Here is a 17,860-nt window from a genome sequence, read left to right on the forward strand (position 1 = left end):
GCATGTGTTCAGGTTTTGTAGGTGCATGTCTTTCATTTATCTACTGGCTTTCAGAACAAAAGGTGAAGGTGAGCTCTCACACCATGCATTTCCTTGCTTTGGTGATCACAGCATCACATGTATCAATATAAATGGCCGTATTGTTTGTTCAGTGCACTGGAATAAAAATAGAGCACAGTGAAGAGGTATGCATGGTCTGCTAATGATGGTGGCCCCTGATGGTTTTTGGCCCTTCATGACGTCAATGACACTGTTCCTCCCCTGCTGTGGTATGTCAAAGAAGGAGAAAGAGAGGGAGTGCGAAAAGATGCTGTGAGAAAGGAAAAGATGTGGACTCTATAAACAAATCAATAGCTTAGCCACATCTCATTTCTGATGGATTTGTTTTCCCAGTCTTATAATTGGGCAAAGAACAAAGTGAGCCATGTTCCTGTTGATCAGCTGGGTCGTGCTTCTGGGCTCAGTGCTGTTGGGAATGTGGGAGGGTGCTGGTAAACTGAGATAAAATGTTTGCTACATGTTGCCCTGTTACCGCATATATGGAAAACATTTGCCGATTTTCCACACAATTCTTAATTGTTCATTAAGAAAATCTCATGTACAGTGAACCAGATAAATACACTCATTTATCATCCTAATAGAAGGAACAGAGCGGCACTGTTTTCCCAAATTGAAGAAAAATGGAGGCATTTTTCAACCTTAAATGGCCATTTTCACTCTAGGCTGTGTAGTTGTGTAGGGTGGGAAACATGGACTCTGGCAAAACAACTTACTGGATATGGGGAGACTCCGCCTCTGTTGTTCCTGTCCTCCTCTGCTGTGGCTCTTCTTTGTGTGCTGTGATAGGAATAAACATGGTAGGCCATCAAGCAACTCATAATCATCATCATAAAATTCCACTGGATAACCAGCCACTGCACCCAGCTTTCTTAAATAATTACTTAGTCATCTGAGTGAAATGTATTGTCTTTGTCACAACTTACCTTGCACATGAATATGTTGAAGAGACAGTGATCCATAGCCTCATGCATGGAAACAACATGAAAACTGTTGTGCACAAATGATAAGGTAGCTGAAAGTTACCCCTGAATAATCATACTCCAAATCAGTGAGTTACAACAGCTGATCTAAATTTTGTTTGCTTCCAGTTGGACTCAGAGACAAGTGTTTGAAATGACTTATGTAAGATTTATTTCCAGGAGCCTAGTGCTGCTGATATAGTCTATTTGCTTTGAGTTGTGTTTCCCATATTTAACAAAGAAGATAGTGAATAAAATGTTAGCATGCATATAAAATGCATGATTATGAGAATAACATTTCTCCTTTAAATTTTGGTGCTCATCACTTTATGGTGATATGCTGTTTCTTTGCATTTAAGAATTGCCCCTTGAAAATCTTATCGAAAGTTCCTGACTACTGCTTCTTACCTTTACATCCACTTGCTACCAAGAAGTGTAAAGTAAAGCCTGGTGAGCACCCATTTCTCTCTGAAATCTCTCTATTACCTGTGATCTAATGCAACAATACCTAGTATCACTTTAGTATGAATCTACATAAACATTTTCTTCCATAACTGGATGGTGTGATTTCTGTAAAATCCTTAATGCATGCAATGAGACATGAAATTTAATGCAAAACATAAGTAGAAAGCTCCAAAGAATATGTTCAAATTCAGCCAAAAGAACAGGTTTCAGGAATAACAAGCATTTCAAATTACCTCTTTTAAGGTAAATGTGGGGTACGTGACCCAGACGTGTCGGCTCACTTCCAGGACTGTCACTGCCAGTCTGCACGAACACGGTGCTCTAGGTGAGAAATCAGCCAGAATTAACAGGACACTGCCTTTGATGACAGAGCCTGTCACTGCATATTACTGCAAGTCTCAGCGGGTGAACCACACTGGTCGGAAGAATACACACAAAGGCCAATTTTCACACTTGAAATGAATAATTTGATGATTTTTCTAAAATGTTATCTAATAATGAGTCTGTGATGAGTCATGTATTTGTCCCATTTCGAATTAGAAAATGCCTCAGAGGAGAGGGCCAGCAGCCATTTGACAAAGCAGAGAAAAACTTTTAGTCCAGACACATTATGATGCTAAATGGGAACTAAGCAAATTATTGTTATTTTTGTGTTTGATGTCCATTAGATGGATTTTTACATATTTGGGTATCTGTATCCAACACAGCATTAGATGATAAAACTATTTCTAACACTAACAGCCTCTGCATTTCATTTTCAAGCTTCCATACTGAACTCTGTACAACTTCCATCAAAGAGCATTAGAAGTATTTCATGCATGGAAGATGAGCACTTACAGTAGACCTACATATTTGTACTAAGTGATAAAGTCTTGTACACACTTCTATATAAAAACGCTGCTGCTCTGTCATCAACTGATGGGGGGTGACATAACAGCGATCCAAAGTGAGTATATCATCACTGTAACAGCAAATGTTCACAGTAGGTCTTTCCTTGGTAAAATGCTGTATATTTCACACAGCCAGAAAACATCTGGATCTTTTGGAGCACCACAGCTTGTGGTAAGTACAAATGCATTATGATGTCATTTCTTCAAGTCTGTTTATGACTCTGAAAAGTGTGATCATGTACAACAAGTTACCGTAATGTAGCTGTGAATAGTTATAGTGTATATGAATCTCACTGGGACAGACCAGCTTGTAGGAATCAGTATGTTGCTCTGAAAAGGAGATGATCCCTCACTGGTTTCCCACCACACTCACTGCAACTTGTGTTCAAGATGCCACAGTGGAAATACCAGTTCCTCTATCATGCATTAGTGCTTTACTTCCCCCTGACCCTGAGCCTCCAATCAATGAAGTTCCTCAATCGACTTTATCACAGAACATTGTGTCTGCACTAGGTGAAACTACTTTGTTCCTTTATGGTTGATAATAATAATTACGGTAATAGCTTTATTTACACAGAACCTTTCTAAAGATGTTTTACTGGGAATAATTAAAAACAAGATGCAGCATTAAATCAAAATAAAACACACTTAAACTTAAATGTGTGTCACATTTGTAACACTATTTCCTCAGTAGCCATCCTGTTCAGCGGCCAACAGAAAAAATTAGCGACCAGTTGGCTGAAAAACATCAGCTTGAAAACAATCAAGGACAATGGTATCACAGGTCAGAACACTCATTGATTAAGAGCTGACTTCTCTGAATTGAAGCAAAAACATACCACAGCAGCACAGCTATGAAAAGCAATTCATGCATTACCACTTAATGTGTGAGTGAATATTTTCCAGCAGGTAAAGAGAACCAGGGATGCTACATGGCTGTTGTGTGTCAGATATTAATAGGGACGCCAGGAGACAGGTGAATCTGTGCTGCGAATATCAAATTTTCAAGATGTCATCTAAGATCACATCAGACTTTTAGCGTGTGAAAGCCTTTTTTCGGTACACAAGCCCTGCACTTAAAAATAAATGTGACTTGAAAAGAAATGTAGCAAGGATGAATGATATTGTGTAGAGGTTTTTTGGCAGGTGATGTTCGTCACAGAAATTCAGGTGTTTTACAAAAACACAAAGAAAGTGAAAGAAAAAAAAGAAAAAAAAAACTTGGGATAATTGGCCACCATTCAAAACATTTCCAGTAGGCCTGTCTTCAGTTCTCTATGATCCTCTTAGAAGCAATAAAACAAGTTATGACTTCTGCTTCATGGGAGAGACTCTGACATCTAATTTCAGATATCAAGAGGGCATGGCTTTCTGAACCATGGAAAATAAGAGCAATCTAGCTGGGGTCAAAGCGATACAGACGGTGCAGCTGGATCGCAATCCCAGAACGGAGATATAACTGAGATTTTACAATCAGTACTCCATAATGCTGAGGTTTCCATGGCGACCGGGCTGTAAAGCTGCATGGCCTTTGGTACGGTCTGTCTTTGCTGAAGCACAGAGATCACAGGTCAAGGCTTAGACATGTCTAACCTTTGATGGAGAAATGGTAGATGTAATATCACAGTTGTATCTGGAGTTCCTTTTGAAATTCTACTTCCTCTCAGAGCGGGATGGGTGATATGGCGGGGGGTGAATAATATTGATCCACAGCATTTTACATCCACTTTTACCCTCGCAGACCTCTATATTTTGTGTGTGTTTGCTGAGCAGACTCACCACGCCTAACATTCAATGACACTTTGATAGCCAAGGCTGAACAGATGTTCCAACCTAATCAAGATAAATGGGAGCCTTTTGTTTCATGCTGAAAAGTCAATACGGTGGACCTACTGAGTTAGCTGGAGAAACTCCCAGAGGACCTCTGAGGCCTCACAGACCTTAGATCCTCAGAGGAATCAGTCCAAGACTCTCAAAACAAGCATCAATTAGCAAGTTTCCTTCCACTTACTCTGATTCTGCTACTTCAGCTTGAAGCGCCACATCTCTTAAGATTTAACACTATAACAATTGAGACGAAGAGAACTAGAAGATGTTGAAAAAACCGTCATTATAGAAAAAAGCACCAAAAACACAATACAATATTAATTTTTCAGTAAATATTGCCACCGATGCTTATATCATGTGTCAGGGATCACGTTATCCTTAATTTTCAAGCCATGACGTAAAAATCGCCACAAACAGTGACCTCAGGGACCAGCCCTCACAAACAATCAGCATTAATGGACTGCTCTGGCCTCTTGTGTCTGTACATGGTGATTTGATTCATTTCCCCTTCAATGTGGAGATGGCACAGTGTTAGATGAAGTTAGACCACCTGTTCAACCTGGTCCATTTCTGTGTCAGTCTGAGGAAAGAATGCATTGCTTTTATGCGGTCCTGTTGATTTGGTTGTTATTTTTTCCTGTGCTTGTTATTCAGGGTAACATTTGGATAAAGCAAAGGGAAAATCGTGGTGCAGATGAGTCACTTTGGGTCTTGCGTGGCATAATCACAAGGACCGCTATCTCTAAATTTATGTAACCTTTTCTTTCAGGCGGGGTTCTTCCTTTCTCCCAAAATGTCTTGTGTGGGTTTATTTTATCAATTAGCTCCTCTTTCACTCAGATTTTTGGATTAAATAATGTATTGATAAAATTCATCTCTAATAGCAGAAGCCGTACTTCCTCTCTACTAAAGATTTCATTCAGCACTTCCCTGACAAACAAGCAGCAGAGCACTTACTGCCACAGATTATGTCGATACAATTGATTTTTTTTTTCTCCCTTCATTTCATCTCTCTATCAAGACAGCCATTGATTTTTTTTTATTTGTGCCATTTTAAAAGAGGAACAGGAATATAATTACAGCAGCTCCTCGGTGTCTGAAGATTCAAACAAGCCATATTTTCTCAGAAATGCTTGTCTGAACATGTTTGTTATGCAAAAGTTACCATCTCAACCAGTAGATCTGATTGCATTTGTTAACCTCTATTCTTCTCATTTATGAGCGTGTTTTGTAACTGACTCAAACATTGTCAGTATCAACACGTTCTTGGCAGCTATACTTTCTTACACTCATAGTTTTCTGAATGCCTAACATAATGCATTATTCATCAGTGTACTTAGATTTCTACCAATTCTATTTTTGTCTTCTCTAAACTGTCATGCTGCACTTTAATTATTCCACAGCCTTTCCAGACCTAAAGGAGAAACACAAAGAAGTTTGACCTTAGCAGGACATTCCTTTTTACCATAGAAAATCAAAACATTTCTGTGTTTCTTTATTTTTTTCCTTTAACAGCTGAAAGACCAAAAAATGTGAAGTCACAGAAAGACACTTCTAATTTGCACACCGTTTTCTCTGAAAAGCACATCGATTAAGGTCACCATTCTCTTTGTCACACAGAAATCCAATAAGGTGCATGACTTCATTGCTGCGCTCTCGTACACGCATTTGTGACTGTGAATGATCTTCCAAAAGTTAGAAACCAGAGAGTGAATCCTCAAACTTGTGTGATATGATCAGGTGTACAGCCTGCAGCAGGCCCATGGACATCGAATTAGAAAAGATTGTGAGCTGAGCGGTGAAGCTTCCAGGATAATTTTCTTTTGACATGAGAGTACATGTGACATGTCTTTCATTCATTTTCCATATGCTAGCTTGAGCTTGTGTTATATCACGAGTTGAACAATGCTAATAACACAAGAAAGATCACACAATTACCACTTAGCTGCAGTCTGAAATAATCATTTTAGGGCTGAATAATTAGATATGTCCATATATGTTTGGACACATAGTATCAATGGTTCATTTGTCACATACATAACTTAAGTGTTGAAAGTTTTACAGTGTCAGATGAGCGAATAGAAAAATTAAAATGATCTATTCAATTATTTCTTCCATTAGTAACTACTGCAATGAACCCTATAATAAATAAATGTGAACCATTTTTAAGCCTCATGTGCCCAAGTGATTGTCCCTGAATTAAAAAATGGAAATGTAATGCCCCTGAAATGGATGCTATCTCATCTTACTCCTTTTTTTTTTTTTTTTGCCTAAAAGCACTGAACATCACTGGAGCATGTACATAAAGACACAGCAGTTTCTTGATAACAAACGAAAACTCTTTCCCTGGGTCTTAGGTACGTAGCTTGTGCAGTGCTGGGTGAAATTAGCACTCTCTGATTTGGCAAATCACAGGAGGGAAGCCACATTAATTAGGTTAGCAGTTAGCCTGGTTCCACGTCCCAGCAACTGAATGCAGCAAATTTCATTTAGAAATTCATGAAGTCCGGTTGTGCCTTCACTCTGTGAAATGATCTTACACATAGTCATTATTTATAGCATGTGACTCCCAAAAAAAAATCAGATAACACCAGGAGAGTTCTTAGGTTGTTGTGTGCATTTTCCATATTTGATTTTCAAGAACAAATCTCCACCAGCATGGCATATTAAACCAACCAGGAAACTTGGATTTTTGCAGTCTTAGTGGATATTCTGATGGGAATTAGTGCTGCTTTAAAAATGCAAAAGACTAAACGGAGAGTGGGTGTGTTGTTACAGGTTGAATTAAAATGATCAAAAACATTGCAGGAAGGCTTGGTTGAGCAACTGATCTGAGGTTTTAAAGCCTCTTAAATAATAAAAAAGGGAAGACAGAATAACACATTTCTGTAAAATGGAACTGTAAAATGATGGCAGTCCTGTAATATACACTTGCATGTGCTTGGTTGAGAATTGCACTAATTTGCTAGATGACTATGGAGCAAACGTTAAGTCCGATTTACCTTGTGCCAGGTTTTATCTTCTAGTGCTACATCAAGACACTTGTTCTCATTAGATCTTACACATCCAAATACAATGGTGTTATTCCGGTTTCCAGCGTATGTGTTGTCAGTAAAAATAATTATGAGGTGTTCTCTTCCCTCACGAGCACCCATGCTAAAGTAAGCTGTACCAGATCACACTGCTCAAACACAAGGTGCAGCTTTTCCTTTATGCTTAAGGAAATGAATCAGAGCTCTGTAGGTTTCAAGGTCACACCATATCTTTTAAATCTAGGACAGCTCGCCTCATGAGACAAGCTGTTCATCTACCTGATATTACAACTGACTCTTTGGAAGTTTACACAACCTCAAGTTGGTTTTTATGATGTATTCATGTGAATCCAGATGTGTGTGCATTAACAGGACCTATTCACGGGAAGTTTTCTGTCGCGCCCCCTGAAGCGTCGCTGTTGCTGATGGATGAGTTAAGTGATGTGAACTCTTGCACAGCCAGTCTGGTAGAGGCCTCTCACAGCTGTTTACTGCAGAGAAATGTAAGGCCCTGGGTGAGCACTTTTCCTTCTTTGGTGTGCATCTTATTTCGTGCACCTCCAGTAAATTCCTTTGAGAGACTTCAGCCTAGTTCCCTAGATTTTATTATATCTGCCTGTAAGTTGCTGGTTTTAGTTGGAATGCAACTTTTAGTGACACACAGTGAAAAAGTAAGCTTCCCTTGCTGCTGATGAATACAAAAAATATGAAGCTGTCAGGCAGCTTTAGTGTTTTAAACTTCTCACGTATACTGTTTCATATCCAAGACTTTAAAATAAGGAAATATCTCATAAAAAAAAAAAATCACTGACACACTTGTAAAGACAAACAGGTGAACACATGTAAGCAAACGCAAACGTTTCTGTAAACAAGCGCCTGTCTCTGTTGGTGGCTCCCTCTGTCAGATAGTTCCCAGCAGGGTACAGTCAGATCAGCAGCTTCTTGTTGATAAGTTGTGAACATCCTCATTTCTTAATGTTCAAACAGTAGGAAGCCTCACACCTCACCACAGCCGTCATACTGAGAAAACAGGTAGTCCCACATTACGGTCCTGTGCTGGCACCAGTTAAACCAACATATGTTTAAATAACATTCAATACATATATGTATCACAAAGTTGAGTCTGCTCTAGAACACCTGGACTGTGTTTAATGGTGCAGTTTGAAAAGAGTCCATCAATCTCCTGTCATTCTGGTCACAAATGGCCATGTTTAACTTCATGAATTAATTTATTAGCCCCAAACAGTCTATTGTTATATTATCTATGACTCTGGATTGACACAGCCATTGCATATTATACAGCTGTCATATTAGGAATGCATATTTCCTCTTTTAGCACACAAAAAGCATCGAAAGTCATGTTTGTGTCTACCTGATGGATGTGAGTCTAATATTTATTCTCTTTAATGTCAGATATTGGGTTATATTACTGAAATAAATGTTTCACTCTCTCTTTACCAGCTAATTTATAGCTTTCCCCATTGTTGGAGCTGGGTAGGTACAGTGGATTTATCAGAGGGAGCTGAATCAAAGCAATGCGCAGTAAATGAGCCACAAATCTAAAATGATCAGCTGAAAGTGGCTAAAATAGTGAAGTGCAGATCTGGTTGATCTGTCACAATGTTAGGTCTTTTTTCATTTTACAAGGAAAACATTTTTAAAGAAAATGTATTTTTATTTTCTTATAGTTGTAACCACTTTTAGGTCAGTCCTCTGTTCAGCTTTGTTGAAGTTGTTTAAGTAACATTTGAATCATTCAACAAGTTGACACAAACCCTGTGCGAATGTGATTTCGGTCATTTTAGATATTATCATGCTCGTCTGTGTACAAGTGATTTTTCTCACATTTGTTTTTAGTGAGATATACAAACGGGTGCATTTCAGGTGATTGTGGGTTTTGATTGGAAACTCAGGTTCAACCTTTAACCAACAGGTTTGTTCAACATAGAACACATTTTGACAGCAAATGAGCAATTTGATGAACCTCCTTCATTAAGGTGAAAAAGGTGTTCTTCAAGATTATATGTTATTCTGTATTTTCTGCTGGTGTTTTATCACATGGATACACAAGTCAGTCTCAGACACTGCAGAGAGCCTAATCTTTGGTGTGCTGCACACTGATCCTTTCTGTGACCTGATCCATCTGAAGTCTGGAGTCTCTGCACAGCTTTATAACTTCAAGTCCAGACTGGGTGAGGAAGAAAAAAAAAAAAAAAAACTAAACCTCAAAGTGACTGCAGCCACAAGATGGAAAAAACTTAAGGTGACAAGAGAAAGGAACGAGGCAGATACTGACAGAGAAACATAAGAAACCAGTGTGTGTGGAGAATTTATCCAACTGTTGTTATCTTAGTAGCAGATGGAGACTGAGTTGTGTGTATGTTTCGTGATTAATGAAGGTGCTCGTCAATAAGACAATGCAGGTGGGATATTAATTCATCAGTCTGGCAGGAGTCTGACTATAATTGAAGAATGTTCTCTCTGAATGTGGAGCACATGGAAATGGGATGTTTTTTATAGCGTGGAATATAGCTGCAAGTTATGTTCAATGTCACGATGTAACTTAGGACATGTAAGGTCCAGAATTCTGGATCCAAACTCTAACTCAACAACAGGAAGAGGTGGAGAGAATGAACGGTCTTTAATGAGACAACAGAGTGGATTTATATGGGAGTCTGGTGGTGAGAGAGATGCACACAGAATAGTAACATCCAAATGAAGTCTTTCCGAAGAATTTCCTGACATTTGTCTTCTTCTAGGTAATTTTAACCTAAGCAATAAACAACGCAGAAAACAAGTCGAAAACAAAGCAAAGTGTTTGATGAAGGTAATGTTGAGGGAGCAATAGGTGTGCAGGGGAGTGACAGGCAGCAATAGTAACAAAACAGGCAGTACAAGATGTAAAGTAATGTGTGGACACACATAAAGTGAAAATGCATCAATGAAACAAAACCATGATGCAGGAAATATGTGAGAAGTAGCAGTATCTGAGTGAAGACTTAGATATGACATGATCTTCGTTAGTTGGGGGCTGGTTTTCAAAATGTTTGATTCACTGACCATTGGATCAAACACCTAAACTTCATTCTTCTTCTTCAATCTGCAAGTCACAAAAGGTAAGCCTTAGATTATTTAACCAATAACGTAAACATATTAAATTCATTAGAGGACAACTTAGTTTTAAGTAACTTTATTAAAATAACATCATTATCTATAAACATTTGGAGTCTTGGGGATTCATAATCGTCATGAAAGACACTTTAAAATGTGGATGGAGCCACACTGATTGAACCAAAACCCTAAGATTAATGTCCAGCCTGCTCACCTACCTGAGCTACTGTTGCCTTTTAGTATTAGCCCTGTTAGTGGTTTGAGAGATGGAAATGTCAGGCAATCCACTACTTTGGCCTGGAGTGAAATATCCTAATGAATTTTTGATGGCTGTCCATACAATTTGGTACATACATTAATGGGTCACAGACAATGCATTCAGTGAACTTTGATGGTCCCCTGACCTCTCATTTAGCACCACCACAAGGTTGATTTATACCTTTAAGTGAAAGATTTCAACAGCTATTGGCTGGCCTCTCATAAAAGTTGACACAGACATTTATGTTCCCCACAGGATGTTTTTTACTTCTTTATACCCTATCTTCATCTTGCACTATCATAAGGTCACAATTTCAGTTTATCCAATATTAATATCTGCGAATCCTTTTCCTTCCATAGTTATGACTCTCAGGATAAGCACACATTCGTTTGCCATTCAGTGAAAAATCTTTGTAAAACTGAAAACTGTCGTCATCGACAGTTAGACTCAATATTATTTTCTGCACTCATCTCAAAAACATAACCTCTTCTTGTTTTACTAGGAGATTTTAATACTTGATATAGGACATGTAGATGCATAAACATAACATAGAGCTTATTATAACATCATCTGTGATTTGCTATAAAACTTTGTTTTAATGTTGTTCACAAATGAGGGCATTTCCACAATAGTTGAAGATGGATTTAATAATAATCCCATAATTGTTGTAATTACAGTTATGATAGTAATTATCATCATCATTTCTAGGACAGATTCCTCATCCCTTTCTTTGCATGGCTCAGTGGGCTTGAGACTTCACTGTGTGGAGAGAACTGATTGAGGTGATGAGGCCTGAGTGCATTCAGTTTACATTCATAAAGTCAATCATCTGTGGTCTGGTGGTGCTTTGTTAAGCCTCATTAAGAAATTTGTCTAATCATAGCCAAGTTATGGATTATTAGCTACAGGTAGCCACTTCATTATCATTTAGTTCTTAATTTGGCGTATAAAACAGCTTTATGCTTGCTGCTAAATATGAGTACTCTGCTCTAATAATAAAACTTTATATACAGAGCACCTTTCCAAAAAAAAAAAAAACAGGGTTTACAAAGTGCTTTACGAAGTAAGAATATAAAACATAAGAACAAAACAAAAAAGACAGGTCAAGCATAAAAAAAGAAAAAAAAGAAAAACTAAAAATGAAAACACAATTCCCAAGGCAAAAACACCAATTTTAAAAGGACATAGTAATATACAAAGATGCATTTTTAAAATATAAAGCTTTTTAAAACATAAAATATACTCAGCCAACTTGATTTCTTCATGGTGGTTGTTCCACAGTTCAGGAGCTCTGACTGCAAAGGCTCTGTCACCTTTGTTTTTCAATCTGGAAAGAGCTGCATTTGTGGACCTCAGGGGGCAGGCTGGCACATAAGGAGTTAAAATATATGTGATCATAGCTACAATTAAACCTGTGTATTATCAGCATAAAAGTGGAAAGTGTTATGGACTCTCACAAGATATCCAAGAAGTAGCATATAAAAGAATAAAACAGGGCCGAGCACCAAGCCCTGAGGATCCCCACAAAGCACCTTTGAAATTAGTTATTCTTCACAACCAACATAAAACATTCTATTACTAAGGTACGAGTTAAACCAATTTAGAGCTGTGCCACTGATCCAAACCCACAATTTAATTTAGGTTAGCAAAATGACATAGCCAACTGTGTCAATTGCTGTGCTAAGATATAAAAGGATCAAAATAGAAGGGCTTCCAGCATTATTAGATAAACGGCCTGTTTCTGAAATCAACAGTGCGAGTTTATAAAGTGCTACCTTGAAAAGAGCTTATAAAGCCCAAAGGAAAAAAAAACACATACCCTGAGATTGTCTGCATTTTGTAGAATAACCACCGAAATTGATTTTTTGTGGATTTTCTTCTTTAACCTCTAGTTACACAATTTCACTCAAAATCTTTCCCTCCTTCTTCATTCAGCAACCATCCATTTCACTGCAGAAACATTCAGGGCCATCTCATAGACAGTTGTGGTATTGACTGCTCTCAGTGGTGAGGCAGTATGTCAGAGAGATCAATACCAGCCACCTATGAGACCTGCGTATGTGTGTGTGTGTGTGTGTGTGAGCAAGTCTGTGTGGTGCAATAAGAACTGGTTCAGCCTATTAGCTGTATTCATCATCAGACTCCTATGATGGTATGGCCACTAGTGAATACCATCGTGTTTGCACACTCAGGCTCCTTAAGCACCCTGCTTTATTAACTCCCTGCATTTACATGATGCCTGCATCCATTTGTTTCTCCCCTGAGGTAAGGAGCTGTAGCTGTTAACCATAAATTACATGAACTGTCCAATTTCTGCTTGTGTTAGATGCTGTGTGTATAATTGAAGCTCAAATAATGGGTCTTACTTCTGTCCAGGTGGTTGGTCAGCAACAATGAGTAACTAAGTACATGTATTAGCCATGTATTTCCTCATATTACCTCATTTCAGAGCTACAATGAAATTATAATTTCTAATGAAATGAAATAAATAAATTACACAAATAACAATAATAAATCTATCAATATTGTTTATTCTTGGGGTCATTTTGATCCCAGTGATTCAAAACACCAGAAAAGTATTAAAGTTAAAATTGTCTTTTTTGTGTTTGGAAAGAATAACAAATTTCTATTATCCAGGAATTAACATGCAGACTTGTTATGTTGGGGATATGTTTGACCCCAGGAAAAACAATTGCTCTCCACTTGAACAGCAGGGTAGACTCAGTACTGTTAATGTCATCCAAAGCAGAAAGTCACTGAAGTCCAACTAAATGACATCACAAGGTAACATGTCTGCTGAGTGACAACAGAAGGATTGCAACTAAGGGTCTCATTCTTGTCGGCAAAGGGCGTCTCATAATCAGAGTACTCCTTAACATCATCCTCTGTCCAAGACACATTCTCCTCTATGTCACTTTTACTGTCAAAATAGCTGTGGCAAAACCTCAGTGGCGGAAAATCTTTTCTTAGAGGTCATTTCCAATTGAGAGCGAGAGCATGAAGCGAAAACACACAGAGCATATAAAATGGTTTAGAAACCTGCTGTGCAAGCTTTTGTACCAGGGGTAGGCAATGTACTGTATGTTCCCTTCTTCATTAGGTAGATCAGGGCCTTAAAGCAGAATATTATAAATTTACATGTTATAGTGACTTCAATATCATCCTAAACAAACAAAACCAATGTGTGTATCATTTTAATATTTCTAATCATTTCCAATTCACTTTGTCTTCCCCCATTCTACCTTACTCTGAGCTGAAACAGACGGGAGTCAAAATGAATGCAAAGAATACTGATGTTTACAAAATGTATACAGGACATTTGGGAGACTGTGGATGGTTTCAGTTTTTCTTCTGAAAGGGAAGACCCAAGGATGAAGTGATCAATTTCATATATGACTAACTTGACAACCTGATCTTCCATGTGGAACATCAGGGCTGTGTGAATAAGTAGAGAATTTAACACCAAAAGCAGATTTTACAGGTAAAAAGGAAAATTTTTTCTTTTTTTTTTGATCAAGACTAGAACTTGTTTAGTGGCAATACTGTTAAACAAAATTATGTTGCTTGTATTATAGTGGTTTCTAAAGGTGAGAAATTTCATTTCTGCTCATTTCAAACTATCGTGGAGCTACTGCTGGCTAAACAATGGCTGCCAAGGGTGGGACTGATTGTAAGAGTATTTGACTATGACTTTTTTCAGCATGTCAAAATGGTGTGCGAGGAAAACTGACAGGGGTGTGCCCATACACATACTTAAATCTGCATCAGATTTGCCATGTGACACTGGGCAGATTTTACAAGAAATCACAAAACCTTAGAAAACAAGCAACACGACAGCTGCTAAAGTGTGTAAACTCATTTAAGCCTAATTTCTGGTGTAGTCTCAATTTTGAATTCTTCACTCTTATTGTTACAGCTTACCCTGGTAATTTTAATTCTCCTTCAATTTGACATTTGTTAATAAATTATGTGATATAGTTGGGAAGGGTAGAAAAAATGCTATTTGCGCTCTTCATGTCAGTCTACTTTGAATGATAATTCTCTGTGGGTTCATCACCACAAGCTACTCCTTTGACATTACACACAAACATTTGATCAACTGTTGACATAAAAATATTGATTCTTGCAGCTTTAAACACTCCCAGTCCTTTTGCCACCTCTGTTGGACAGACTGTGTTTGTGATGCATGGTATACAGCTCCTTTCTGCCTGGCTTCCTTCTGTCCTCCTGGTCTTTGTTTGGCACATCAATCAGTCAGAACAAAACTTGACCCTCACGGTGCTGTGGCTTCAGATTGGATCAGGTTGGTGGTGATACGTAAGGTCAGCTGCAGCGTTTTGAAATCCTCTGCTCTGCCAGTCAACTTGTTTTACAAAATTCAAAAATAATACACTAAAGTAAAATAAAAGCTGAAAGTCCAGGCTTCTTCCAAGAGGTGTGCATGTGTTTTTACACAAAATGGAAAGGTCATCCTATCAAAAATAGGCCTCAGAGGTAGGAAACAGTTCATGTAACAATACACACAACATCACCTTCTTGGACTGTAAATTCATTCCTATTTCTTATGGTCACCTTATCGAGTGGATTAAGGACAGAATTCAATTGCTTAATGGCCAGACATCTGACCATTGCTCCTCCATTTGGACCACAGTTGTCCAAATAACCCTGTTCCTTTTTCAATCTAAATGCAAATGGACGCATGTTGAAGGAAGTGGAAACCACTGGCTTTTGCTATCTGCCCATTTGTATTTGCACTGTTATGGCCATAACATTTTGTTCTGGTATTGTAGGAAATGCATTACCTGCTCACTTCTCTATGAATTTCAAGAAGGTTTCAGATGCCCTAGGATGTGATAGGTACAGTAGATATTAATGGGTGTGTCATAAAAAGTCGTCATATTTTCTGTTGATGGTGTCTGTGACCAGATGCACAATGACTTACCAGAGTTTAAGATTGTCAGACAGTTTAGTGTTTGGTGATTTGTATTTCTCGAAAAAAATGCATGTGGTGGTAGGAAAAGCTAGGGGTTTTTCTAGCTGTAACATCACCAAAGAGCCTCACATGTCAAAATGTTTTACACATCCACACAATTTCATAACAAGAATGCAACGACCAACAGATGACAGACTGATCCAGTAAATTAAAAGGTAAAGTTTGGGCTTCTCCAAAAATTCACTACATGAATTACACATCCTTTTGGAAAAGTGCCCTAGTAGACTCACCACCCCAAGAAACCGAATTTATGGCGTTCCATCAATGTCAAAACTCGAGGGCACAAAAACACAGGGTGAAAATTATAGGCCTGTACATTTTAACACTTCGCGAGTGCAAATATCCCACTTGCAAGCATAAATGTGAAGCTTGCAAGCTCAGAAAGAAGAACTGCATGTATGTTTATCGTAATATCATACAGTTTTTTTCCTCCACAAATGTTTTTTTTCCTTCTCCATTTTGTAGTGAATATAAACATATACATGTATTGAACATGAATGTTTATTATGTCTGGTTTATGAATTTTGTATGAATTATGAATATCATAAACCAACCCCATAATTTTGGGGCAACAGATCCTTTGATGGCGGATCAACCAGTCAATCAATTAACAATGCAGGATATCAGTCCACAATCTGAATGAGAGTTCCCCCATTCAGATGGTATTTTAAGATTTATTCAACTATCCACACGGTAGATACATGCTATTTACACATGGGAGAACAAAGGGAGAAGTGATCAGAGAAACTAGATGAATTAACAAATAAAACATTATAATAGTCTAACATTGGTGGAAAAGAAATCTTGAAATTAATTTATGTTCTGAGTCTGAGTCTGAGGTCTGAACACAGTTTTGGAGGAAGCTCTAACTAACTATGGAGACCAACTGATATTAGTGCGAGACCGTCTGGCCACTGCAGGATTGTCCCGTGGAGTTTGGTTAATGTGAGCTGATCAGCTGGAGGTGAGCTGTTTGCTGCAGGACAGCCACATGCAGGGAGGATGTCTTTGGGTCTCTCCTCCGCATGGGCAGTAAAAGCAGTCTCTACCTCGTTGCTCTTCTGCCAGTGCTCTCTTTCTGAGGGTGTTTCTCCACAGAGAAGGTCTCAAGGAGTCTGCAAATCTCTGGAAATCTGTAAAACTCCAAATCTAAAAATCTGAATCCTCTCTAAAACTCTGTCTGTGTACTGTCTTGTGTGTCTTGCCGCGCTGGGCGGGAAATCCATCTGATTAGTCCGTCATCGTGTTGGACACAATGTGATTGGTTAACAGCCTCACTGGTTTCTGTGAATCAACAAATTAATTTATTTTTTAAGTGTTGTGGGTTTTAAGAATGTTTTTCTATCAATCATTTCTTTTTTCACCCATCAAAGTTAAAACACATGACAAACTTAGTAACTAATCAGAGTCAATAATTCAGCAACCACATAAATGAGAGTCAATAAAACTTCATAGTTATGTGGATTAACCACAAGCATGAGTGGCAGATAAACAATAGTACGGCTTCTATAATCACACCGTGGTGGTCTGCTTTTTGTCAAATGGAGTCTTGACAGTGCAGTATTTGCTGGGGAGGGCAGTGCCACTTCCTGTTGTTTACTTTAGTAGGTCAGTAAGAGTTTTAGAGCCATAAATTCCCAAAGGGTACAAGACTTAGAATATGAACATAATTCTCCTGCCTTAAGTCCGCTACAATTTGATAGTTGATTTCTCTTGACTGCTGTCTGTGCTAGATTAACATTTTTGTGCACATCATAACATGAGGGGTGGTTTTGACAATTTACGGGTGGGCTCATGGCTGTTTTTTCAGTAAATGCTATTGGTTGCTTTTGTGATTGGCTATACATTGAATGATTGACTGTGATTGATAGACAACTCCAGAAGTCTAAGATGGAAGACAAGGAGGAACGTCGGAAAAACATTAATTATATCACATCTCATTATATGACTGAGTAGAAGAAAGGTGGTATCATATTCAAACATTACTGTTAATTAAGTAACAGTAACAACTTAAGGATGAAATTTGCTGTTAAACGCCAAAGAAGAAGAAGAAGCAGAGGGCCATCTGAATGTATGAACACAGTACTTTGTGTTTTGTAATTTAATAGGCAGTGTGTGATATCATGATTCTATAAGCTTATGATAGTGTTATCACTACCTCAGATGGAGACGTACGGTGTGCTTGATTTGCTATAGCGCAACAGTGCTAGCTAACATTAGTTCAATCTTATTTAATTGGAGGAGGTGGAGCACATTCACATGAG

Source organism: Mastacembelus armatus, chromosome 8, assembly GCF_900324485.2.
Source record: "Mastacembelus armatus chromosome 8, fMasArm1.2, whole genome shotgun sequence".
Classification (NCBI taxonomy): domain Eukaryota; kingdom Metazoa; phylum Chordata; class Actinopteri; order Synbranchiformes; family Mastacembelidae; genus Mastacembelus; species Mastacembelus armatus.